Raw genomic sequence first — 27,349 nt, forward strand, 5'->3', positions numbered from 1 at the left:
GGTGGTGGTGGTGGTGGGGGGGCTGCAATCAGGATGCTATCTACATTCTGAAGCACAGTTATTTGGATTGGGCCTACAGGTACTCACTTAAGTCCTCACGTAGTACCTCATCAAAGATGGTGGGTGAGTTCTTGAATCTTGAGGCAGGTTTGTCAAAGTCAGTTGTCTGTTGAAGCCTCTCTCCAAGTGTTGTCATTCATAGGCAAATAGAGACTGGATGTGGGTGTCAGGGTCAGTCTGAAGAAGGCATCCTTTAGTTCAAGCACAGTATATGTTGTGTGCTCAAGAGAGAGGCTGCTCGGCAGGGTGTGTGCATTTGGAATTTTGGGATGGATGTCTTCAACCTTCTTATTTACCTCCCTTAAATCTTGTACAGGTCAATTGTAATTAGAATAAGGTTTCTTGACTGGAAGAAGGGAGTTTTTCTTGTAAGGAATCAGAATCCCTGCCTCTCAGAGCTGATTAATGTGAGGTATGATCCCTGTTCTGACTTTTCTGGACATTGGATATTGCCTGATTTGGGCTGTGGTAGCCCCAGATTTTAATTGGACTAGAACTCAGGGCTGATGTTGGGTGAGTCTCAGTTTGTTTGTTTTTTTTTCTGCCCAGACCTTGGGGACTTCTGTCAGAAACCTCTTAAGTAACAGGCTTAGCGATAGGGCTGGTTGAGAGAACAATTTGTATTCCTCTTCTAGGGCCAAGGTCAAAATATAGATGGGACCATTCTTATCTACCACTTCTTCTCTCTCTGTGCCAAATAGATTTGGGCTCCCATTTTGGTGAGCATTCCCATTTTGGGTCCCATTTTGGACCTGGCAAGGGATATGGACATTTGGGGATGACCATAAAAGAGTAGGTTAGCCACCCCACTCCCAAGTCCACCTTTCTTCAGGTAGTCCATGAATGGGGCTTAATGCCCATTTTCCCTTGCACCTATGCTTTTCGATTTAACAGAAGCCCCAGCAGTTGTTTCAAAACAAAATGCTGTGCCCGTGTGTCCACCAGAAAGTCTATGGGCTTCCCTACACCTTTAGGGTTACCCAGGGCTCGTGGAAGGGGTTGGGCCCGACATCCTCAATCATCCAATTCTTCTAATTCTAGAACCTTTGGACCTTCTCTCTGATTCTTCTTAGGTATTCATGCTTCCAGTGACCTTTCCCTTGCAATTGGCACATTGGTCCCTCTCTAATGGTGGACAGGTTTTTCCTTCAGTGGGGCCTTTCTTATCTTTGCCCCTTCCACAAGTTAGGTTTTTCTGCTCTCTTTCATCAGCATGGTCACCGCTTATGGCAGGGAGTAGCACTTTCACCAGTGCTCTGGTCTGTGGATCCTCAGGAGTCTCCTGGTTATTGAAAACTTTCTCAGCTAAATACTAACTCAGTCAGTTGCTTTCCCACAAAGCCATCCAGGTGCTGAAGCTTCTGATGGATGTCAGGGGCAACTTGGTTAACAAAAGGCCTCTCAGAGGACTCCATCAGAATCTGATGCTAGACTTGGAGCCTCTCCTTACCTTCAGCAGTGTTAAAATCCCATTCAGGTTGAGTCAAAGGAAAGGCTGAATGATAGCAGTCTGGATTTGAGTGGGCAGCACATTTGCTCCTGGAACTAATTTTTTAGGCTACTCCCATGATCTTCTCTCTCTCCTCTGTTGTGAAGAAGACCTGAAACAATTGCTGACAGTCATCCCAGGTGGGCAGGTGAGTCAACATAATTGAATCTAGAACACCTATGAGAGCTGAAGTTCTTTCTGAAAATGGAGGATTCTGCAACTTCCAATTGTAAAGATCATTAATAGAAAATGGCACATTTGTCATAAATTACCTCTCCTGAGGATCTGGGGTCCTATAGTCTGGAGAGGTAAGGCCATAGCAGAGTCTACCTTTAAGCAGTATGTTCCTGAGTGTGAGGTGGACTCCAAGTAGAGTCAGGAGAGTCAGAGGCTGCTCCTTTCTCTGACTTCATAGGGTAGAGAGGGGTAGTGGTGGTAGGAGCTGGAATTAGGAGGGGAAAAAGATCCTCCTCCTCTGGAGCAGAAGTGGGGGCAAGCCACAGGCAGAGAGGCTTTAGAGGAAGAAGGGCAGGGAGTGATAAGACTGGTAACAAAAAACACTTCATCCAAAGGGTTTCTTGGCCAGGTATTAACACATGGTGATATATGGCACTTGCTCCATGTAGCCCCTGGCCTCATAAACTATAGCCTTCACCCTGTAAATGGTGGGGAGGTGAAAAGTTACCTCCTTAGGGCATACTACACCTTATAGGTGGGCCGTTTATTCCTGAAAAAAAAAAAAGGTTAGTTTTCTGGGATGAACAACCAGACTCAAGTTTTCTGCGACTCAGAAAAGTCTGTAAAGAAATGTTCAGGACCAAGCCAAGTGGGGTGCTCTGTGTCTGTCCCATTTTAGGAATGAAATAAAAATTTGTACAAGTGGACAAAAAGCACAAATACAACAAACAAAGACATACACAGAAGTATGTTTCTGGGAAAAGGAAAACAAAACGAAAAGGCTATTTCAGATGGTCTTTCTTCCATGCATGGGAGGCCTACAGACCCACAGTCCTTTGTTGCCTCTGCTGGGTGCCAAAGTACATGTACTTTTTGTCCATCTCAACCTCCAGATTAAACCTGAAACAGAAACATAGAGATGGATAAGAAGAAAGACCACTGGGAGCCAGACTTACCAATCATGAAACAACATCAACAACAAACCACTCCACTATTTGGGTCAGGTGGTCTCCAGCAAATCCCAGACAAGGGCCCCCAAATGTAAGGCTCCATGATTCAATGAAGAATGATATCCCGGACTCAAATAGTATGTAAAGGCAAAGAGTGTTTTATTTTGCAGAAATCCAGCATGCAGGGTTCCCCATCGCCAAGATGGAGATTCCCAACTGAGCTTGCAGGTCCTATTTAAAGCATATTAGGGGAATTCCAGGGAGAAGTGGATGACCTTTATCTTAATCTGTTGGCTCTATCTCTAGGGACATTTCAGGACCATTGCTGGGGTGTGGGTACATGGAAACTGTTGCTGAGGAAGTCTAGAAACTGTTGTTAACCCATTGCCCTTGCCTCTGGCCATGTGGCAGGGCAGCTTCTGATGACAGGGCAGTTTCTAACTGAGACCTGGGTTTTAGCAGGGACTTGCTGGAACTTGCCTAGTTTTGCCTGGACTTGCTCAGCTCTTGCAAAGAGAGATTTAGGTCTAGTCTCCTGAACTGCCAATTTGAAACTGTAGGACTTTTGGGTCTAATGTAGGACTTTCGGGTTTGAACTTAAAATTGAAAGAACCCCACTGTCCCAGGACACATTCCTTAGTCAGAGGATGCTTGCTGGATTAACATTCAGAGGAGGAAGGGAGAGACCAATTAACATTCCTCAGACCATGAGGGGAGGGATGAGGGGACCCCACCTGCAGGTGAGGAAGGCCCAGAGCACATAGACAGACAAGGGTGGTCCTTGCTACCTCATTCCCCAAAGACCAATCAGTTTAAAAGTCACACTGTTCTGCTGATCATATTGTGCCTATTCACTGTTTCTCTATTCTACCCCTTAAACTGTATAAAAACTGTTCTTAGCTCCAACTCAGGGTTCTCTTCTTGCTTGGATGTGAGAGAACCCCAGTATACTAGAATCATTAAACCTCATGTTAAATGTCAGCGAGTCCCATCCATGAGTTTCTGTGGGAGCGTGTCCCCTGGTTTTGGATCTTAGAATCCAACAAAACCTATTATGGAGTAAGACTGTCTTGATGTTATTTATATCTCCCTAATAGTAGCTGATTTCTAGGGACTTTTTACATATTAATATTAAATTTAATATTAAAATTAATTTCCTCTTAAACACATATTACAAGTCTCTGCTTTTAATAGTTGGTGTATTTTCTTACTGACATGAATTATTTTTTTCCAAAAACATTTTGATATGAGGTACTTACCATATATGTCTGTTGCAACTGTTTTTTCTCATTCAGTGACTTATTTCTCAACACAATCTTCATTTGGAAAGAGATTTTTTTACTTTTATTTTATGTGTTTGCTAACATATACATATATGTACCACATGCATTCCTGAGGCTGGTGGAATCCATAAAATGACATCAGATCTCTCCTGATGCTGTACTTATAAATAGTCAGGACTACCACATGGGTACTTGGAAGCCCACCTGGGTCCTCTGTAAAAACAGTATGATCTCTTAACTGCTGAAATATTTCTGTAACTGTCATTTTTCATGTCAATAAAGAAGATTTGTCTACAATTATTTTAGCCATTGTAATTTTTAATGTTTTTCAATATTATAGCCCTCCAGCTTTACTCCTCCTTTTTAAAATAAATTATTTTATTTACATCCCAATTGTTGCATCTGCTCCCACTCCCTCCTCCCAGAGTTCTTTACTCATTTGCCTTCCCCTTTGCCTCTGAGAGATCGCCCCCTCCCTCACTTCCAGGCATCCCACTTCCCTGGGGCATCAAGTTTCAATAGGATTGGGTGCATCCTCTTCCACTGAAGCCAGACAAGGCAGTCCTCTGCTACTGCTACATATGTGCAGGGGCTCATGGACCAGACCATGTATGTTATTTGATGGCTTAGGCTCTCCAGTTGGTGGCTTAGGATCCCAGGGTTCTACAATAGTTGACACTGTTGGTCTTTCTATGAGGTTTCCGTGCCTTTAGCTCCTTCAATGCTAACTCTTCCATAAGGATCCATGACCTCAGTCCAATGGTAGTTTGTAAATATCTGCATCTGTCTCAGTCAGCTGCTGGTAGAGCCCCTCAGAGGACAATCATGCTAAGGTCCTCTCTACAAGTACAACATGGCATCAGTAACTGTTGGGGTTTGATGCCCGTACATGGGATGAATCCCAAGGTGGGCCAGCCACTGGTGGTCTTTCTTTCAGTATCTGCTCCGTTTTTGTCCCTGTATTTCCTCTAGACAGAAAGAATCCTGGGTCAAAATTTTGAAGGTAAGTTATTGACCCCATCCTCCCACCTGGAGCAAGAAGTTCAATCTACTTCAGGCTCAATCTCTCCACTGTTGGGCATTTTAACTAAGGTCACCTCCATTTGGTCCTGGGAGCCTCTTACATCACAGGTCTCTGGGACTTTCTAGATGTCCCCTGCTGCTCACCCCTAGGCACCGGCATATTTCTATTCATTCTTTTGGCTCTCTGGGCTTCTCTCCTATCTCCACCCCTCTATACCTGTTCCTTCCCAAGTTTCCTCTCCGACCCAGATACCTCACTCCCTCTGCCTCCTGTGATTATTTTGTTCCCCCTTCTAAGTGAGATTGAAGCATCTTCTTAGGCCTTCCTTCTTGTTAAACTTCTTAGGTCTATATGCTATATCATGGGTATGCTATACTTTTTGGCTAATATCCACTTATCAGTGAGTACATACTATGCATGTTCTTTCAAATCTGAGTTACCTCACTCAGGATGATATTTTCTAGTTCCATCCACTTACCTGCACAATTCATGATGTCCTTGTTTTTAGTAGTTGAATAGTATTCCACTGTGTAAATAAGCCACATTTTCTGTATCAATTTTTCAGTTGAGGGAACATCTGGGTTTTTTCCAGTTTGTGGCTATTACAGATAAGGCTGCTATGAACATAGTGGACCATGTATCCTTGGGCTATGGTGGAACATCTTTGAGATAAAATAACCAGGTGTGATATAGCTGGGTCTTCAGGTAGGACAATATATTTTCAATTTTCTGAGGAACCACCAGATTGATTTCCAGAGTGTTTGTATAAGGTTATACTCTCACCAGAAATGGAGGAGTGTTCCTCTTACCCTAATCTTGGCCAACATGTTCTGTCTACTGAGTTCTGATCTTAGCCATTCTGACTGGTGTGAGGAATCTCAGGCTTCTTTTGATTTGCATTTCCCTGATGACTAAGAGTGTTGAACATGTCTTTAAGTGCTTCTTGGCCATGTGAGACTCTTCTGTTGAGAATTCAGTTTAGCTCTGGACCTCCATTTCAAATTGGGCTATTTGGATTTTTGGAGTCTAGCTTCTTGTGTTCTTTATATATTTTCGATATTAGCCCTTGATCAGATGTAGGGTTAGTGAAGATCTTCTTACAATCTGTAGATTCCCATTTTGTCCTATTTACATTTGTTTTATAGAAGATTTCAGTTTCATGAGGTTCCATTTATCAATTCTTGATCTTAGAACCTGAGCCATTGGTGTTCTGCTCAGGAAATTTTCACCTATGCCTAATTTCTGTGCCTAATCTCAATTCTACTTGATGACTTTTCTTGTTCTTATGGTTGAGCCTCTAGTAAACTTTGGTTTAAATTTTGTAATGTTTAAGTATGTGTAGGGGCTTCCTCATTTTTCTAAACAATTTATTTAACAAGTACTCTTTGAGCAAGGTGACAAATATGGGTCTATTTTCATTTTTCTACATATTGACAGCCAGGTAGACCAGCACCATTTATTTGTTGAAGATGCTTTCTTTTTCTTTTTCTTTTTCTTTTTCTTTTTCTTTTTCTTTTTCTTTTTCTTTTTCTTTTTCTTTTTCTTTTTTTATTGTATATGTTTGTCTTCTTTGTCAAAGATCAAATGCCTGTAAGTGTGTGGTTTTACTTCTGGGTCTTCAATTTTATTCCGTTGATCACTGTGCCTGTCTTTGTACCAATACCATGCAGTTTTTATCACTATTGTTCCATAGTAAAGCTTGAGGTCAAGGATGGTGACTCCCCAAGCCATTCTTTAATGCTAAGTGTTGTTTTCAATATTCTGTTTTTTTGTTTTTGTTTTTTTTTTTTTTTGCCTTTCCAGATGAATTTGAGAATTGCTCTTTCCATGTCTTGAAAGAATTGTGTTGAGATTTTGATGGGGATTGCATTGAATCTGTAGATTGCCTTTGGTAGGATGGCCATTTTTTACCATGATAATTCTGCCAATCCATATGCATGGGAGATATCTCCATTTTCTGAGATCTTCTTTGATTTCTTTCTTGACAGACTTGAAGTTATTGTTGTGCAGATCGGTTACTGTCATATTTCTTTGGTTAGAGTTACCTCAAGATATTTTATATTATTTGTGGCTACTGTGAAGGGAGTTGTTTCCCTGATTTCTTTCTCAGGCTGTTTATCATTTGTGTAAACGAAAGCTACTGATTTATTTGAGTTAATTTTTATTTCTATCCATTTTGTTGAAGTTGTTTATCAGCTGGCGAAATCCTCTGGTAGAGTTTTTGGGGTTGCTTATGTATAGTATCATATCATCTTCAAATAGTGATACTTTTATTTTTTTCCTTGCCAATTTGAAGAGCCTTGATCTCTTTTTGTTGTTTTATTGTTCTATATAGCACTTTGAGTACTATTTGAATAGATATGGGGAGAGTGGGCATCCTTATCTTGTCCCCGATTTTAGGGTGATTGCATCAAAGTATGTCTTCATTTAATTTGATATTGGCTATTGGTTTGCTGTATATTGCATATATGTTTAGGTATGGACCTTGAATTCCTGATCTCGCCAATATCTTTAACATGAAGGGGTATTGTATTTTGTTAAATTCTTTTTCTGTATCTAAGGAGATGATCATGTAATTTTTTTCTTTGAGTTTGTTTATATAGTGGATTACGTTAATGGATTTTTGTATGTTGAACCAACCTTGCACCCCAGCGATGAAAGCTTACTTGATCATGCTGAATGATGGTTTTGATGTGTTCTTGGATCCAGTTTGCAATTATCGAGTATTTTTGCATGGATATTCATGAGGGAGATTGGTCTGAAATTCTCTTTTATGGTTGGGTCCTTATGTGGTTTAGGTATCAGAGTAATTGTGTCTTCATAGAATGAATTAAGTAGTGTTCCTTCTGATTCTATTTTATAAAATAGTTAGAGGAATATTGACATCAAGTCTTCTTTGAAGGTCTGGTAGACTTCTGTTAAGTACATCTGGCCTTGGGCTTTTTTTAGTTGGGAGGTTTTTAATGACTGTGTATTTCCTTATGGGATATGGGCCAGTTTAGATAGTTTACCTGCTCTTGATTTAACTTTGGTATGTGGTATCTGTCTAGAAAACCATCCATTTCATCTAGAATTTCCAGTTTTGTTGAGTATAGGCTTTTATAGTAGGAGCTGATGATTTTTTTTAATTTCCTCCAATTCTGTTGTTATGCCTCCCTTCTCATTTCTGATTTTGTTTATTCGGATACTGCCTCTGGGCCCTTTAGTTAGTTTGGCTAGGGGTTTATTTATCTTGCTGATTCAAAGAACCAGCTTTTGGTTCTGTTGATTCTTTGTATTGTTCTTTGTTTCTATTTGGTTGATTTCAGCCTTGAGTTTGAAATCTTTGGTTTTTTTCTTCTTTTGTTCTAGAGCTCTCAGGTGTATTGTTAAGTTGCTAATGTAAGATTTCTCCAGTTTCTTTACTTAGTGCTTTGAATTCATAGCACTTAGTGCTATGAATTTTCCTCTTAGCCCTGCTTTCATTGTGTCCCATAAGTTTTGTATTCTGTGTCAACAGTTTTCTTAAATTCCAGGAAGTCTTTAATTTCTTTTTTTTATTTCTTCCCTGACAAATTTATCATTGAATAGAGATTTGGTCAGTTTCCACATGTATGTGAGCTTTCTGGTTTGTTGTTGTTATTGTTGTCGTTGTTGTTGTTGGCGGTGGTAGTGGTGGTGGTGTTTGTTTGTTTGTTTGTTTGTTTTTGTTTTTCCTAACATTGAAGACCAGCCTTAGGTGATGGTGATCTGATAGGATGCATGGAATTATTTCAGTCTTTTTGCATCAGTTGAGGGATGTTTTTTGTCCAATTATATGGTCAGTTTTGGAGAAGGTACCCTGAGTTGCTGAGAAGAAGGTGTATTCTTTTGTTTTAGGGTGAAATGTTCTATTGATATCTGTTAAATCCATTTGGTGCATAACCTCTATTAGTTTCACTGTATCTCTGTTTATTTTCTTTTTCAATGACCTGTCCATTGGTGAGATGGTTCTTTTGAAGTCTCCTACTATTATTGTGTGGCGTTCAATGTGTGTCTACAGTTTCTTCTAAGAATATGGGTGTCTTTGCAGTTGGTGCATAGATGTTCAGAATTGAGACTTTTGCTTAGTGGATTTTCTCTTTGATGAATATGAAGTGTCCTTCTTAATCATGCCGGATAAATTTTGATTGAAAGTCTATCTTATTATTTATTTATGATGGCAACTCCAGCTTGTTTTCCTGGGACCATTTGCTTGGAAGTTTTTTTCCATCCTTTTACTCTGAGATAGTGTGGGTCTTTGTTATTGAAATGTGTTTCTTGTATGCATCAAAATGCTGGATATTGTTTGCATGTCGAGTCTGTTAGCCTATATCTTTTTACCAGTGAGTTGAGTCCATTAATATTGAGAGATATTAAAGGCAGATGACTGTTGGTTCCTAAAATGTATGTTTTTGTAGGTGGCTTTATATGCTTGTGGTTCTCTCTTTTTGGCTTTGTTGTGAAATGCTTAATATCTTGTCTTTTCTTTGGTGTAGGTACCTTTGTTGTATTGGAATTTTCCTTCTAGGATCCTCAGTAGGGCTGGATTGGTAGATAGATACTGTTTGAATTTGGTTTTGTCTTGGAATATTTTGTTTTCTCTATCTATGTTGATTGAGAGTTTTGATGGGTATAGTAGCATCTGCTGGCATTTTTGTTCTCTTAGAGTCTGCATGACCTCTGACCAGGCTCTTCTGGCTTTCATATTCTCTGAAAGTTGAGAATTTTGGTGTAATTCTGATAGGTCTACCTTTGTATGTTACTTAGCCCTTTTCCCTTGCAGCTTCTAATAGTCTTTCCTTGTTCTGTGGGTCTAGTGTTTTAATTACTATGTGATGAGAGGATTTTTTTTCTTGTGCCAATTATTTGGTGTTTTATAGTTTTTTGTACCTTTATGGTCATCACTTTCTTTAGGTTGGGGAAGTTTTCTTCTATGATTTTATTGAAGACATTTTCAGGTCCTTTGAGCTGAGAAACTTTGCTCTCTTCTATTCTGATTATTCTTAGATTTTGTCTCTTCACTGTGTTTTGAATTTCCTGGATGCTTTGGGTTAGGAGATTTTTTTATGTTTTGAATTTTCTTTGACAGTTGTGTCAGTCTCTTCTACAGTATCCTCTACACCTGAGATTCTCTCTTCTATCTCTTGTATTCTGTTGATGATACTAATATCTGTAATTCCTGACCTCTTTCCTAGGTTTTCCGTTTCCGTGTTTGTATCCATTTGTGTTTTCTTTATTGTCTCAACTTCCACTATTAGGTCTTGGACTGCTTTATTCAATTCCTTCACCTGTTTGTGTTTTCCTGTATTACTTTTAGGGATTTATTTGTTTCCTCCTTAAAGGCTTCTACCTGTTTACTTGTGTTTTCCTGTATTTCTTCCAGTGAGTTATTTACATCTTCTTTAAAGGACTCCATTATCTTCATGAGATAGGATTTTAGGTCAGCATCTTGATTTTCAGATCGGTTGGTGTATTCAGGGCTTGCTTTGGTTGGAGATCTGGGTTCTGATGATGCCCATATATTGGTTTCTGTTCCTTAGGGTCTTGTGCTTGCCTTTTGCCATCTGGTTGTCCCTGGTGTTTGCTGGTCTGGGTGGCTTTGTCTGGAGTCTGCCTGTTTTTTTCTGGGTTGCTTCAGGTCTCCTGGTAGGCCTGCAGTCCTGACTTTACCAGACCACCTGTGGGGCCTTCCAACTGTGGGCTCTTAGAGAGGCAGAGAAGCTTCTGATCTGTTGCTCTGGCTGCAGTAGATCTCCTGGGAGGACTTCAGACTGTTAAGTCTTCAGAGGAGCAGTCGGGCTGTTGTCCTGTGTGAAGATGTTCTCCAGTGGTGGTCTAAAAATTGTGGTTTCTGTTTCCTTGTGTGCAACAGAATCCAGGGAGGCTTTCAGTCTGTTGGTTCACTTTCCCTGCATGCCATACAGCCCCAGGTGGTCTTCAGACTGTGGTATCTATTGCCCAGTTGTACTGTGTACAGAGGAGCTCCTGAGATGTCTTCAAGTTGTGGTGTCTTCAGGGGAGCAGACAAACTCACGATCCATCAGTTGCTCAGTTGCCTTGTGTGTAGCAGATCTCCTGGGATGCCAGTTGCCCTGTGTGCTGCAGATCTCCTTGCATGCCTCAGGCTGTAGTGTCAGTTACCCTGAGTGGAGTGGATCTTCTGGAATGGTTTAGGATATGGTGTCTCCAGGGGAGCAGACTAGCTAGCAGTGTGCCCCAGCAAAGACCAGGCAGAAGGGGTGGGTTATTCAGTGGGGGAGTGTGGGTGGTAATGGGTCCAGAGTCCACTGAACTCCCAGCAGCAGCTCTGGGAATTCTGGAGGGTTCTTACCAAATGCCCTGAGTGCAGCGGATCTTCTGGGATGGCTCAAGATATGGTGTCTACAGGGGAGCAGACTAGCTAGCAGTCTGTCCCAGTAGAAAGGACCCAACATGTGGCTTTCTATGCAAAAGAAAAACCCATATACTGTACCAGATACTAAAACAAAATACTAAAACTAAAACAACACATATACAGCAGAGGATTGCCAGATATGGCTTTTGTCAGAGAAGATGCACATAACCCTCAAGAGATTGGAGGCCCCAGGGAGTTTAGAGGTACAGTGGGGTGGAGGGTGGGGGTGGGGGTAGGAACATCCTTATGGAAACAGGGGGCAGGGAATAGGTATGGGATCTGGACCAGTGGACTGGGAAGGGAAGAAAATATGGAGTTTTAAATAAATAAATAAATAAATAAATAGATTATTTTAAAAAAGTATTCTTTGAATTTAAATTATTTCAATCAATGTTCTATGAAGTATGCAAAATGGGTTTATTTCTAGGCACTTTGTTGCATTTATTGATGTTGTAGATCAGTTCATTAATCCTAGATGATCTTGATTATTCATGTTCTTTTAATTCATGTAAGAGCCTTCCAACTTTTTCGTCTTTGTGTACTTGGATGTTTTTTTTAATTTTTTTATTGGATGTTTTACTTACATTTCATATGTTGTCCCCTTACCCCATCCCCCACCCACCCAGGAACCCCCTATCCCCTCACCCCTCCTCCTTCTTCTCTGTGGATGTAACCTCTATCTACCCTCCCACTCCCACCTCCCCACCCTCAAAATTCCCACCCCCTGGGGCATCCAGCCTTCATGAGGTCAAGGTTCTCTTCTTTTACCTATGCCCAGCAGGGCCCTCCACTCTTACATATTCAGCTGAAGCCCTGGATCCCTCCCTAAGTGCTCCCAGGCTGGTGGTTTAGACCCTGGGAGCTGTAGTTGGTTGGTATTGTTGCTCTCCTCATGGTGCCACAAATTCTTTCAGCTCCTTCAGTCTTCACTCTAACTCCTCCATTGAGAACCCCATTATCAGTTCAATGGCTAGTTGTGAGCATCTGCCTCTGAATATGTCAGACTCTTGAAGACCTCTGAGGAGACATCCATATCAGGCTCTTATCAGCATGCACTTCCTGATTTCCACATCAGCATCTACCTTTGGTGACTGCACCTGGGATGGATACTCAGGTGGAATGGTCTTCAGACAGCCCCTCCTTCAGTTTCTGTCCCTCACTTTGTCTCCATATTTGCTCCCTTGAGTATTTTGTTGCTCCTTCTAAGTAGGACCGAATCACCCCAACTTGGTCTTCCTTCTTTATGAGCTTCATGTGGCCTGTGAGTTGTATCTTGGGCATTTCAAGGTTCTGGGCTAATATCTAATAATCAGTGAATGAATACCATGTGTGTTCTTTTGTGATTGGCTTACTTCACTCAGGATGATAATTTCTAGTTCCTAAGAAACTTTGACTCTTCCTGTTAGACTGTCTGTGTTAATATCTACATAATGTCTTGCTAGCAGTTGGAATGGATGTTATATTTTGTCTATATATCAAATTAGAAAGCATATTTAACATTTAGAATTTTATTTAATGTTTGTTTCCTTTATACTTTATTACATTAATCATTACATCCATTTTTATACATGTGTCAATCATATAATATGAGTTTTATAATAGTGAACTACAGTATGAAATTTACTGTAAATTATTTTAGGGATTTTATATTCTAATTTGCTAATAGAGGTTGTATAAAAAGAAAACCAAATCCCAGGTGTTTATTTTAAGATTATTAGTCTTTTCCATATAAATAACCTCAGCAAAGAAAATTCGCTGCTCAACTACTCTTGAACATGAGGTTTCCCAGGAAGTGCTTGATAACCCAGCATCACTCTGTTGGAGAAAACTGATTTTTCCTCTCCCAGCAGGTATAAGTGACAATTCTGTTGTTAAACTTTGCACTCACACACTCAGTCACTAATTCTATTATTATTTTTTAAAGTATATCAAAATAAAATACAATAAAGTAAATCAAAACTATCACTCCAGAGTTGGACAAGACAAAGCAACAGAAGTAAAAGAAACCAAGAGAAGGCACAGAATCGGAGACTCACTTGTTTGTTCACTCAGGCATCCCATAAAATATGTCATCTATGTCTTAAAACAGGATTGTTCAGAGAGTTTATTCTGTATTTATATTAACATTTATGGAGAAATAATTTAATAAAGTCAGCTACAGATAATGTTAGATATAGAATTTTTGTTCTTAAAAATTTAACTGTAGAAATTTCTATCAACCAACTTTCTAAACTTTTTGTAAATTACAAATGGATATTGAATTTCTAGGTCCACAGTATGCTTATATGCTTTTTCTTTTCTTTTTTGATTGTTGATATAAAAACACGTCTTTTTAAATGTCAAATTATCACCTATAGGTAATGAATATGCCTTTGCTATACTATATAATTATTTTTGCACAATGTTGAATTTTATATTAATTTATTATAAGAATTTTTGTATATTCATTCATGAGCGATATGAAGTATTTATTTCTTATCTTCATTTTGATTTAATAATAAGTAATGCTATCTTTATAGAAAGATGTATTATTTCTTGTACTATTTTCTGGAATAAGAGGTGAAAGATAGTATTATCAAGATAGCTTTAGTGGGCTGGGCAGTGGTGGCGCATGCCTTTAATCCCAGCACTTGGGAGGCAAGGGCAGGCGGATTTCTCAGTTCGAGGCCAGCCTGGTCTACAGAGTGAATTCCAGGACATCCAGGGCTACACAGAGAAACTCTGTCTAGAAAAATCAAAACAAACAAACAAACAAACAAACAACCAATAGCTTGAGTGATATAAATCTATTATCTCCACCTTGGAAGGCAGTGCTAAGAGTATTATGAATTCTATGCTAGCTAGTGTTATCCTCCGTGAGTTCCAGGCAAACCTATACAATATCTTAAAAGTTGTATTAAAAGTTGTATTATTAAGACAACATCTTAAAAGTTGTATTATTAAGACAACATCTTAAAAATTGTATTAAAGTTTCTCAACTGTTTAATAATAATCACTAATTACTCTCATAATGAAGTGGTCTTAGTATATAATTTCTGATTTCTATTATTTTAAATTTGAATAAATGTTTTAGTACTCAGAATGTGAAATACACTGGTGACTGCTCCAAGAGAATGTGAATAGGGCCTTTTCTCTTTTGTTGGATAAAATATTCAATAATGCAAAAGATTGAGCAAAAGAACAATTCTCTTTCAGATATCACACCACTGGAGATGTACCACTTTTACCTGTCAGTTGCAGTTATGCGTAGTATGGATCTGTAACTAGAATATTGACATTTTCTATTCTTTATCTTCTATATTATTTTAATTGAAATACAATTTGTATGCATACACATGCTGTGTCCATTTTTGTTGTTTGTGTATATTCGATTTCAAGGCTGATCTCTCTGGATTCTTGACAGACAGGAAATCAAGCCAGATAATAAAAACCTACCCAGCTTTCCAGGGCTAGTAAGGTCATTGACCACAGAACAGAATCTAATAGCACCACTTTTTTAGACAAGCATTATTCCTTCTTCATTCTAAATCTTATCATTATACATACAGGAAAGTGTAGCTATCTTGCTCATAAAAGAAACTACTCTTTAAAACAAATGAAGACCATAAGAAGAGAAAAAGTAAAACTGGACACAAAACAGGTAAGAATGGATGATAGGGAACTGAGCCTCAATACTTCCATGCACAACATAGCTGTGAACATCACTGAAGAGGAAGTAGAAAGATTGAAAAGGCCAGGATATGAGGAAGTCTGATATGAAGCAATTTCTCCAAGAAAAATGATGTATAAAGGGACACAAACAATAGCAACATCAACAGTGTGTTAACTTAAAAGGAGTCAAGATTTTTGGGATCCCACACCTATACAAAGATCTTCAGACAACCAATGACTCCTGAGAGAAAAAGAGCTAAACTCTTCCAGGCCTGCATCTTCCTGTCCTCCACCATTTGCTGTTCAAGGCAGAGTGGTTAGTCCTAAAACTTATTAATCTTTTAAATTTCACTGCTTTTGCCTCATATATCTGACAACCCGCTAGGAACAAGCACAATAACAATTCTTACATATTCTTTGAAGAAAGCACTAGCGTTATGCAGTGTCTTTTTTTCTTTTTTTTAAATATTGGATAATTGCTCCTGTTCTGACATCTCCTTTGTATGATATATTTCTGTGTATTTGTTTTTAATATTGTTTTAAAAATTGGATTTTTAACACTATTTAGAATTATCTTCACCTTCTTTTTAATCCATCCATTCAATTTCTATTAATTGGTATATTTGACCATCTAAATTTTAAGAGGTTATGAGTATGGTAGTTTGATTAAAAAATGTACCATACTTGCAAGTTAAATTCATTAATTGCATCTATCTGGATTTCCTTTGTCTGCATGTTTCTTTTTTTAGACTGGTATTAATTATGCTATTATAAAAGAAAGTATCTAGGCAGTGGGTGTTTAAGTAATAAACAAGGACAGTTGATTGTAGGACTATTAATCAATTTTCATATCTCAATTTTTAAAATAATTAGTGGTAGTTGATTGGAAAAAAGTATATGAAAACAAAATGCTGATTTCAGTTGAAAGAAATTCTACCATTAGTGAAGTGCTTTTTGTTACTTGGTTAAAAAAAAAAAGTAAGAGTTCAAGTGTTCTTATGTGGAGCATACTATTTCTGACCACTAGTTCATAAGTGAGTACTGAGTATTTTAACATTCTTAACAATATGGCTTATATACACCTGTCTTCTCTTTATACAGCCTCATTGAGAAGACAATGCATGCTTAATATTAATGAAGTATTAATGCAATTAGTTGTAACTAATATAAATTAGTTTCCTATCATATGTTTACTTGAGTGAATAATTTCAACTTAATTTTACTTCTTTCTAATGAATATTTAAATAATTTAATTTTAAGCAATGACTGCCATAACTAATGTTACTCATACAGTAGTATTAAATCAGTCTGTATATATTTACGTTCTCAACCAGCTTAAAATGTTAGATTTTTCCATTTGAATTCTATTTACATTAGTCTTAAAATATTACACTCACTAGGGTCAAATATAATCAATGTAGAAATAATTTGGGCAGCTTTGAGTTTTGCAAACTCATATTAAGTGGCTGGTTCATTTCATTTTTATGTTAGGTAACAAAGACTTTCAGCACATGGCTCTATGAATTTTTTAATATCACTGCATTCCTAGAAAAATTCCTCAGTAATGGATCCATCTCAAATATCAAGGTGAGCTTTTATCTGGTATTAGTCAATGATAGTAAAAGTATTTGAAACATTGACAGAACACTCTGAGAAAAGAAATTTGTATTAATCACCTAATCTTTAATTTCAAGTTTAAAAGCATTTAATAATTTTCTCCATTTAGATACAACATGAAATATGCTGTCTGTTGTCTCTATTTAAAAAACCTAACATAGAATAAACTGGCTACTTATTATGATTTTGTAGTTTTATGAACTAAATAAATCTAATTCACATTGTGAATAACATTATAAAAAAAGTAGACCCTAACTCTGAAGTGATCTGAGTGTAGCTTTTTGAAGACCGGTAGAGTAGCACGGAGAAGCACTGGGGAGGCATAGAGTGCGTGATTTTGGATTGAATCCAGGCATGCTTCAGAACTTCCACTATTTTATCCCATAGACTATTTCAGTGTAACTGCTTGACATGGTGCCCTTGCCATTCTCCTAACTATACCCTTTGCATCTCTTTGAGCTTGTGCTTAAGACCTGAATGTAAGTACAAAGTAAATTAGATATAGTACTATGTTGTAAGATGCCTTAATGCAATTAGATACACTAAAGTCTAGCTTAAGAGAAAACTTAGAATTTTCAAGTGTAAGAGTTAAAAATGATCTAACACTTCTTGATTGCCCAGAGACAAGCCAATCTCCCTCTCCCTTTTCCTACCTTCCTTTTCTTTCTCCCTCAATAGGTTTGGCATTTCTGTCATTGAGCTGCTAACTTTAAGCCATCCAGTTTTAAATTATTAATTGTTCATGTCAAAACAAACATTTATGCCTGGGACTGAATGTCATATAAAAAAGTGTCATATTGAAGAAACTGAAGCAGGAACGCTAGAAGCCTTGGTTCACTAAATGAATATTGACTGGCTAATAATGCTGTGATGATATACGCTTTAGAGAGTCTCAAGCCATATGCTCACTACATCTGGACCAGTATTTTACCTCATCTTAAAGAAGCAGAGTTTTGCTCTGTTTAAAGGTGATCAGTCTGATTTGGAAAGTATCTCTAAATTTCCTTTAATTCCCACAGATGAGCAATGACTAGAAGATAATTATGTAGTCATGTAGTCATGTAGTCTTCACTATAGAACATGATTCATGATAGATAATGTGCTAGCATGTAAATATAAACTATTGTCTATACTGCTCAATAAATACCAAATGAAATTAAATCTTTAAATCCTCTCCCCTGGCAATGAGCAAAGAGACACCTTGTTGGTGGTAGTGTTCTTATATCAATCAGGGGCAGAGCAGATGGCAGTCCTTTGTTCATCCTAGCTTGATGCCTGGCTTGGTGGCCAAAGCTTTATTATGTCTAGGACACATAAAAGTCAAATCAAATCCAGACAGTGTAGCCTGGGAGGGGGAAGGTAGACAGAGACCTGCATTCTGCCATCTTACATGGTGCAGGCAGGGGATGTATCCTATAGATCTGCCCTCTACTCCATGGCCCAGGAAGACCATAGACACACAGAGCCCCACCTACCACCATACAGGAGCAAGATAAACAGAGATCTGTATACCACCACGCCACTCACCTGGCCTCCTATGCACATCACAGGGAGGTCTTAGACATTTGCTTGCTGGAGGATATTACCCAGGGGCTACAAACCTTGTGGCCACCCTGCAGTCAGAACCACTGCCATGTTCTCGACAGAAGGGAGAGAAGTGGAATAGCTTGAGCATTATGAAAAGAGACAGAAGTTGAGGTTGAAGGTGGAGAGTTATATTCTGTTGTGAGTGACTAACTCGGCCACCTGAGGTCCATGCTGCCACTTATAACCATATATGGATCCAAAGTTACACAGAAGCAGGGCTTGGTATTGATGTGAGTGGCTAATATTTGGGCTAGAGAAATCCCTGGTTGGGGCAGCTGCTGGGGTGTCCAGGAGCTGTGCAGAACTGGCCGTATTCCTCAGTTCCTGAAACTCTGGAGAGCTGGACCCACCTTTCAGAGGTAGCAGCCCTCAGGACAGTAGGATCTGCATGTTGTCCTGGTTCTAGTGGCAGGGATGTGGATGAGCTGTCCCTGAGGGCATACTTGTGGGGGAGCTGATACCACTACTTGTCTGCTTTAGGGAGGAAAGGTCACAGAGATGATTGCCATCCAAACTCTTGCAGTCTGAAAAGCTGCCCACGGGGTCATGAGCACAGAGAGTTAGCCCTGCCCTTCATCAGCTGCAGCACTCAGAAAATCAAGTTCTGCATCTTGCCTGGACAACACAGCAGAGTTGACCCTGGTGGTGGGTGCAGCGATGAACCATTCCCCAACGGGAAGAGTGAAGGAGCGCTGGCCCAGCAACCACCTGCAGCAGTCTGGAGAGCTGGCTTATTGTTCTGCCGTGAGGTATCATGGTTGCAGGGGTGATGTCCTTTCCCACTATCCCCTTGCTTTCTGTCGTAGTCAGTAGAATTGGCCTTGAGACCAGCACATCAAGGAGAGCTAGCCCTGTCTTTTTACTGGCTATTTTGCTTGGAAAAGCAGCTATGTAGTCACCAGGGAAACAGGCAGCTGACTCTGATGGAGAAGGAAGTGCTGAGGCAGCCCTGAGGGTTCTGGAGTGAGAACGCTATCCCAGCCACTTCCACACTTGGGAGTGTGAGCCCCATGCTTTGACTGGGTAGCACAGTGGAACTGCCTCTGGTGGTGAGGCATCCCCAAGGGCATGAGAGCAGGAGTACCTCTTTCTCCTGCTGGCATTGTATGGCCTAGCGAGAGCAATGCAGGAGAGGACCCACTCCCTGGTGGTCTAGGGGCAGGATAGCTGGCATGGTGACCAACCGTCCAGGCCCAGAACCATGTCTTTGCGTTGGCTTATCCCCAAATCTACTTCACCTGTGAACTGCTGTAGCATGTGAAAAGGCAGGTCCTGCAGATTTGGATCTGCAGGATCTCTATGACACAGGGCAACTACCTGGAGAAGACACAATGAGGATCCAATATTGATGATATCACAGAATCCAGAGATCGTGACCTAGATCGTTGACTCATTGCAATGAACATTTGCAAGGAGCGATGCATTGACAAAGGGATATACGGTGGGCCATACTACAGCGTCTGTGATGAGATTTTCTCTATACTTTACTTTTGTTTGTTGTTTTGTTTATCTTTAATTTTGGGAGGGGAAGTTGTAAGGGCAAAGTACAGATATGAGGGAACAGCAAGAGTGGGACTGGAATGCACAATGTGAAACTCAAGAAGAGAAGGTTTTAAAAAAAATCTTTAAATCCTCAAGATAGCATAATTAATAACAGTATAATAACAGTACATAAAGTCATTTACTAGTTTATGAAATAGATTACGTAAGTTTTAAAGCATAATTTTTAATATATAAAGTCCATAGTAACATTTTCAGTAATTACAATGTTTAATCACTAAAAGAACCACTTGAGAAACACAGGTTATGTCTACATCCATATTTATAATATATTAGGTATATATTATATGCATTATATATTACATGTATGTTCCTTTTTCACATATGAAACACTGAATCACAGAGAGTTTAAGTGATTTACTTAGAAGAAACATGTGTTTCACTATTAGATAGACAAACTATGGTACAAAAAAGGCATCCTTAACCTTTCTTCTTCTCTCAATTATAATATTCTGTATTCCCTGAAAAAGGCAGAGATATTTATCAAGATATTTATTCCAAACCCATCTGGCCCCAGTTCCCTTCCCTTGTGTATTGGTTATGTGTAGATATGCTGCTGCTGTTAAATCATTGGCCCTTAAAGGTCCCCTAGACATACATGGACAGAACAAGTTTGCAAGTGTGTTTAATGTAAGAATCTTTGCTGGAGCCCATGTTTACTTAGAGCCTGTGGCAGCACACACAGTGTCTACAGGGTTCTGTATCAGATGAGGTCCTAGAACAAAAAGGACAAGTGGACATATGCACCCATCCCAGACCAGAAGATATTGTCTGTAGCTTCACTAACCAAGCAAAAAATACTTCTCTACAAAGAAGTCTCACTGGGAAAACGAATCACTTATAAAGATAGGTCACAAATCCAAACTGATTTTTTTGGAGGTTCTTTGTCTCATGTTAACACAGGGTAATTTTGTTCTGTTTTGTTTTTCTAGCTGTTATTTGAGTTGATTGTTTCATTTGTTTTTTTTGCTTTCTTTCTTCCTTATAGATCATTTATGCATATATTATCACTTCTGGTTCTGGGTTTTTGTAGGATTCTGGAGTGTGTGAGCATGTATGTCTCTGAACTATATGTGTTTCTTGAGCCTTCTCTTTGGTTATTTTTCTTCGCTATTTTCTTTGTTTTTACTTTGTTTATTTTTACTATTATTCTTTAATTCCCTGTTAGTTTTCTAATGAGAGACATAAAGGATAGATCAGATGAGAGAGGTTGGGAAGGCCTAGGAAGATTAGGGAAAGGGAGACTGTAGTAAGAATACATTGTATAAAAATCCATTTTATTAGTTTTGTTTGTTTGTTTGTTTGTTTTCAAGGCTTGTTTTATTTTAATGACTGATCCACAGGAGGCCACAGCCGGGCCACTATGTACAGACTGAGGGAAGCTTATTTCTTGGTCTCTTCCTCCTTGGACAGAGTCTTGATGATCTCCTCCTTCTTGGCCTGCAGGCGCTCCTCCCTGCGTTTCCGTGCTTCCTTGGTCTTAGACCTGCGAGCCTCAGCCTGGTCAGCCAGTAGCTTCTTCTGGGCCTTGTCTGCCTTCAGTTTGTGGATATGTTCCATGAGAATCCGCTTGTTTTTGAATACATTGCCTTTGACCTTCAGGTACAGGCTGTGATACATATGGCGGTCAATCTTCTTAGATTCCCGGTATCTCCTGAGGAGTTGGCGTAGGATCCTCATTCTTCTCATCCAAGTGACCTTCTCGGGCATATGAGCGTTGGCTATACCCTTCCTCTTCCCTATGCCCATGTGCCTACCCTTCCGGCGGGCCAAGGTGTTCTTCTGGCAGCAAGCCCTGGAATGGACAGTCACGGGGCTTCCGGATGATCAGCCCATCCTTGATCAGCTTCCTTATCTGCTGACGGGAGTTGGCATTGACGATTTCATTGGTCTCATTGGGGTCCAACCAGACCTTCTTTTTACCACAGCGGAGGACACTAAAGGCAAGCCTCTTCTGTAGCCTGAGCATACTCATGGCTGCAGACGCAGCAGCGAAAGCAAAGAGCTTCCCATTTTATTTTTTAAAATAAAATAAACTACAGTAAGATAAAACAAAATATAATCATTAGAATGGGAGCAAACAAACAAATAAACAGACAGAAAAAAGAGCTCAAGAGAAAGCACAAGCTCCAGAGTCCCACTCATTTGCACACTCAGTAATCCTGTAAAAACACTAAACTGGAAGACATCATACATGAATGGTCTGATGTTCATCTAGGCCCTGGACATGCTCTTTAGTGTCTATGAGTAGAAGAACTTTGATTTTTCTAATTCAAAGGGCCTGATTTTTTGTTGTCTTTTATTCCCCTTGTTCTTACACTCTTTCTTCCATGTGTTTCACTGAGCCCTGAGGGAAGGGATCTAATGGAGACATCCCATTTAGAGCTGAGTGTTCCAAAGTCTCTTATTCTTTGCATGACGTCTGACTATGGACCTCTGTACTTGTTCCATCTGATGCAGTATGAAGTTTTGCTGATAATGATAGATGTGTAAGGCAGCAGTCTATGAATATAGCAGAATGTCATAAAACAACATTCTATTGTTTCTTATTTTTGTTTGTTTCTTTGTTTACTTGTTTTAGAACAATAGTATTTTGTTGTAGCTTAAATTTCTCGGCTATCTAGTCTCAGTTTCTTGGTCACTCAAGCAGTGTCAGAAATCTTGTGCAATGGGCCTTAAGTCAAATTCAATATTGGTTGGTAACTCTTCCTAGCATAACTTGCAGGCAGGACATCAATGTAGATCAAAGGGTTTGGGAATGGCTTAGTGTTTCTGCTTCTCCTCTGGTAGTGTGCAGTGTGCCTTTCTATACTAAAGATGGTCTAAAATAGGCAAAAAGACTCCATCAACTTAAAATTTCCATGTTCAATGAGATGTTTAGTTATTGTCTACAACAATGGGGTCTTACTCTCAGTTTCTGGAGAGCAATCTGTAGATTTGGCAACAGACTAGATGCTTTGGTGATTCCCATTGACCTCTTTGTCCAACAACTCAATTAGCTGTAACATAATCCCAGCAACAAAAGCTTCCTTTGGTGACAAGGGATGGCTTGTTGGGGTTCAGTCTCCCTTATTATTTGGTGTATTAATTCTGACCACTTTCTGTAGCAGGAAGTATAAAAAATCGATCAGCAGTTCCCGCACTACTGCTTGCACCACTCACGTCCAGCATGGTCTCACTGGGCTACTCTTTCTAGCTGGCCTCCACCCCAACTCCCACCCCCACTCCCACCCCCGCGCACACTGTGCCCAATAACTGTTCCCAGCTTGGGTTTGCTCTGGCCCTAAGCCCAGCGCTGGATAGCTAGATGGCCCTGGCCAGGTGTTCCCATCTCGCAGACTCTCTGGCCCATGGACCCTGAGACACTGGGATGGTTGCTGCCTCCACCCATCTCCAGCCTCACAGTTAGATATCACAATACCCAGTAACCCGGTAAAATCAAAACTTAAGCTTATAATTAACCAAACATATTTATATATCAACAATTCTCAAATCGCAAGATATCAATAAATAATTTCAGAACAAATAGATGATAAAGCTGCCCACACAGATTAGACAAGTTAGCCCAATTGTTCTAACCTTAATATCATAACTATCTGTGGCTAGTTAAAGCAACGCTAGTTCAAGTTTGCCTCTATCTTGGCCTTCTCCCTCTCCCCCTTCCCTCCACCCTCTTTCCTTCCCCTCCCCCACTCCTCCCCTCCCCCTTTCCTTCTCCCTCTCCTTTTTCCTCTCCCTCTCCTCTTCCTCTATCCCTCTCCCTTTTACTCTCCCTCCTCTTCCTCTCTCCCTCCCTCCTTCTCTCTCCCCCCCCTCTTCCCCCTGCAACTCTTAGCTCTGCCACCCTTTTTCCTGACCAATCACTGGCCTCCTGCTGCACTAATATTTAAATAGATTGAACAGGGAAAATCTTGCTACAACTTTCAAATGTGTATATATTTTAGAAAGATTTAGTTGAATTAGGTTTTCATATTTCCATTCAAATGGTTCTTCAACTTATCTGTCTTTTCTATTTTCTGTCCCTCTTCTTCCTTTGCCTTCCCTGTCCCCACCTGATCCTACAGTTCCCGTGCCCCATCCATCTATAACTCTTTTCAATTTCCCTTTCCTAATTAGGTCTCTGTCCCCAGCCTAGTTGCTTCCTGTATACCTAACTTCTGTGATTGCACCAATGACTTAACAGCTAATAACTCACATAAAGAAATATATAGCATCATTCTCTCGTTAGCTCTGGAATACCTCAATTGGGATTATTTTTTCTGGTTCCATCCATGTACCTGCAAATTTCATGATTTCATTCTTTTAATGGCTAAGTAAATGTATATTTTCTTCATTCTTTTGCTGAGGGACATCTAGGCTGTTTCCAATTTCTGGTATTCTTTATATACTTTGGATATTAGTTCACTATTCTATGAAGAGTTGGTAAAAATCTTTTCCCATTTTTTAAGCTGCCTATATGTTCAATTTACAGTATTCTTTACCTTATAAAACCTTTTCACTTGCAGGGGGAGTGGGATGTAATGGGGGATTTTTAGAAGGGAAACCCAGAATGGAGATAACATTTGTAATGTAAATTAACCAAATAACCAATAAAAAATACAAAAACTCCATATATTTATTGTTGATCTTAGTGCTTGTGGTAACATTGCTCTGTTCAGAGATTCTGTTCCTGTGTCAATTTGTTTAAGGCAATCCCCTAATTTTCTTCTATCCTTTTCAATGTATTTGATTTTATGTTGAGGTCTATAATCTATTTGAAATTGGGTTTTGTGTAATGTGGTAACTATGAATCTATTTGGATTCTTCTACCTGTAATCATATAATTTGTCCAGCACCATTTTCTGAAGATTCTGTCTTTGCCCCAGTGATTGTATGTGGCTTTTTTTTTAATATAAAAAACCAGATGTCCATAGGTATGTGGATTCATGTCTGAGTCTTCAGTTTGATTTCATTGATCAACCTGTCCATTTTTGTGTCAATATCATGTCTTTTAAAATATAACTCTGTAGTACAACTTGAAATCTGAAATAGTGATACTTCCAGCAATTATTTTGTTATTCAGGATTGTTTTACATATTCTAGATTGTTTGTGTTTCCAAATGTAGTTGAAATTTGCCCCTTAAAGCTATATGAAAAATTGTGTTGGAATTTTGATGGAGATTGCATTAAGTCTGAAGATTGCTTTTGACAGGATGATCATTTTACTATTTTGATCCTAAGAATCCATGAGCTGATCTTTCCAGCTTAAACATTTTCTTCAATTTCTTTTTTCAGTGTCTTAATGGTTTTTATCATACATATCTTTCTTTCACCTGCTTGATTAGACTTACCAAGAGATATTTACTATCTTTAGAGAATTAACATCTTTTGAGGATATTCTGAAAGGTACTATTTCACCAATTTGTTCTCTACTTGATTTGTAATTCATATATAGCAAGGGTGCTGATTTTTAGAAGTTAATCTTATTTCCAATTACTTTTCTGAAAGTGTTTATCATCTTCCTTTGTTTCCTGGTGGATATTTTAGGGTCAGTTATGTACACTACCATATCATTTCTAAATACAGGTACTTTGACTTCTTTTCTAATTTGTATACCCCATTGATCTCCTTCAGTTGTATTATTGCTCAAGCTAAGGATTCAAATACTATATTGAATGTACATGAAGAGCATTGACAAACTTGTATTGTTCCTGATTTTAGTGGAATTGGTTTGAGTTTCTCTCCATTTAACTTGATGATGGCTGTATGCTTGCTTTAAACTGCCTTTATTATGTTGATGTGTATGTCTTGAATCTTTAATCTTTACAGGACTTTTATCATGAAGGGATATTGAAAAAAAAGAATTCTTGAGATATGGAGTTTACTGTAGAATTTTCCAAGTTTCAAGTTCAACCATGAGGGATCGTTCAAGTGCAAGAGGGAGACAGCAGAGGCAGAAAGAGGATGTGAGGACTCCATATGTCCTCCTGGCTTTGAAAATTGAAGGTTTTGAGTGAAGGAATTCAAACTGTCCTGAAAAGCCAGAAAAGGCAAGGAAACAGACCCTCCTCTAGAGTTTCCATAAGGAACCACCCTGGCAGAATCATGGCTTCAGACCTGTGAAAGACACTTCAGATTTCTGAATTCCAAGACTGTGAGAATATAGACTTGTTTTAAGTCTCTAAATTCTTACAGTTTGTTACTAAAGCAAAGGAAAATGTATATATATTCCAAAAGCAAAATCTCTCAGAAGTTTTCTTTTCTTTTTATTATTCCTACTCCTTTCCCTTTACACTCTGTATATTTCATAAGATATTTGGAATATTTTAGCAACATATGTTCATTGAACTTTATTTATGAAAAACAAAACTCTAGGGAATGACCAAAATGCCAAATGCTGCATGCTATCAATGTCCCTGCTTGCTTAAAGTGTACTCACTTAAAGCAAATTATGGGTTGCATTTTATTTTTCATTTTTTTTTTCTGCTTAAAGAATAGATTTTGGGTCATGTTGCGGCTATGTGGGGAGAATCATTCTACAACAAGAAAGAGACACTGAGAGGGAGTGTTCCTGCAGAGGAAGTAGGGAAGTATTGATCTTTGCAGTTCATAATTAAAACTGAAGGGATTGGGCAAATGGTATTGAACAGGGTACACAAAAGGCTATACAGAAAAGGGCCGAGTTACCTTCTCCGAAGTATCCTTCTTGGAATGACCTATTGACATGTGTGTGTCACAGTGAATTAGAATACTAGACTTCAAGGATCTTAGTACAACAAGTCTTTTCCCAAAGTAAATTTATTTAAAACCATTCATTATTATCATAACAGTTGACAAAAATACACTTAGTGTATTTTTAATACTAGATAAATATTTTAAAATTAAAATAACATGGCCAAGATCGACTGATAATTCATTTGCATGATTTTCAACTTTGAGCTGTGCTTAATGGGCCATAATTAAAACCAAGATTTATTATTTTTATTCTTTATTCAGGATGCTATCACATGAAGAGTTACTTATGGAAATGAGTTATTGGATGTACCTTTTAATCATCATAGCTGTCCTCAGCTCTGTCTATAGAAGGAGAAAATACTCACACTTCTTTGTGTTTCTCAATGTTTCCTGACCTTATGAAGCTGTGCAACTCTTACTTGCAGATTATGTTTTTTTTAGAATTCACGTGATGTAATAGGTATTTATCTTGAGGAGCTGGAGACATGGCCCATCCTTAAGAACACTGACTGATTTGATTCCTAGGATGCACATGGTAGCACACAATCTTCTCTAACTCCAGTTCCAAGAAATTTGATGTCTTATTCTGGTCTCAGCAATTGTCAAGCATGTAAGACAGAGACAGACGTATATACAGGCAAAACGGCTAAACACATTAAATTAAATTAAAACACACAGGCATTTATCTTACAAGATTAAATTATATAATTTTCTTTTCATTTACATGTAATCTGATATATATTGATTTGAACCATTTTTGTTTTTTACAGAAGTGATTAAAACCACAATAATACCTAGCTACAGAAATAAAACTATCCTCTCAGTTAATGTATTCATTACTTT

The 27,349-nt window shown here is 38.8% G+C and overlaps 1 non-coding gene and 1 pseudogene across 1 annotated transcript; one reads left to right on the plus strand and one right to left on the minus strand.

The window, feature by feature from the left end:
- Window positions 1–17,818: 17,818 nt before the first annotated feature.
- On the plus strand, window positions 17,819–17,962 carry LOC114614589. Its single transcript, XR_003710355.1, has one exon. It is a non-coding gene; the product is annotated as a small nucleolar RNA SNORA48 (small nucleolar RNA).
- A 3,143-nt stretch (window positions 17,963–21,105) lies between these two features.
- On the minus strand, window positions 21,106–21,767 carry LOC114614539 (annotated as a pseudogene).
- Between the last annotated feature and the right edge of the window lie 5,582 nt (window positions 21,768–27,349).

The sequence above is a fragment of the Grammomys surdaster genome, unplaced genomic scaffold (assembly GCF_004785775.1).
Source record: "Grammomys surdaster isolate TR1022 unplaced genomic scaffold, NIH_TR_1.0 126391, whole genome shotgun sequence".
In the NCBI taxonomy this organism is placed as follows: Eukaryota; Metazoa; Chordata; class Mammalia; order Rodentia; family Muridae; genus Grammomys; species Grammomys surdaster.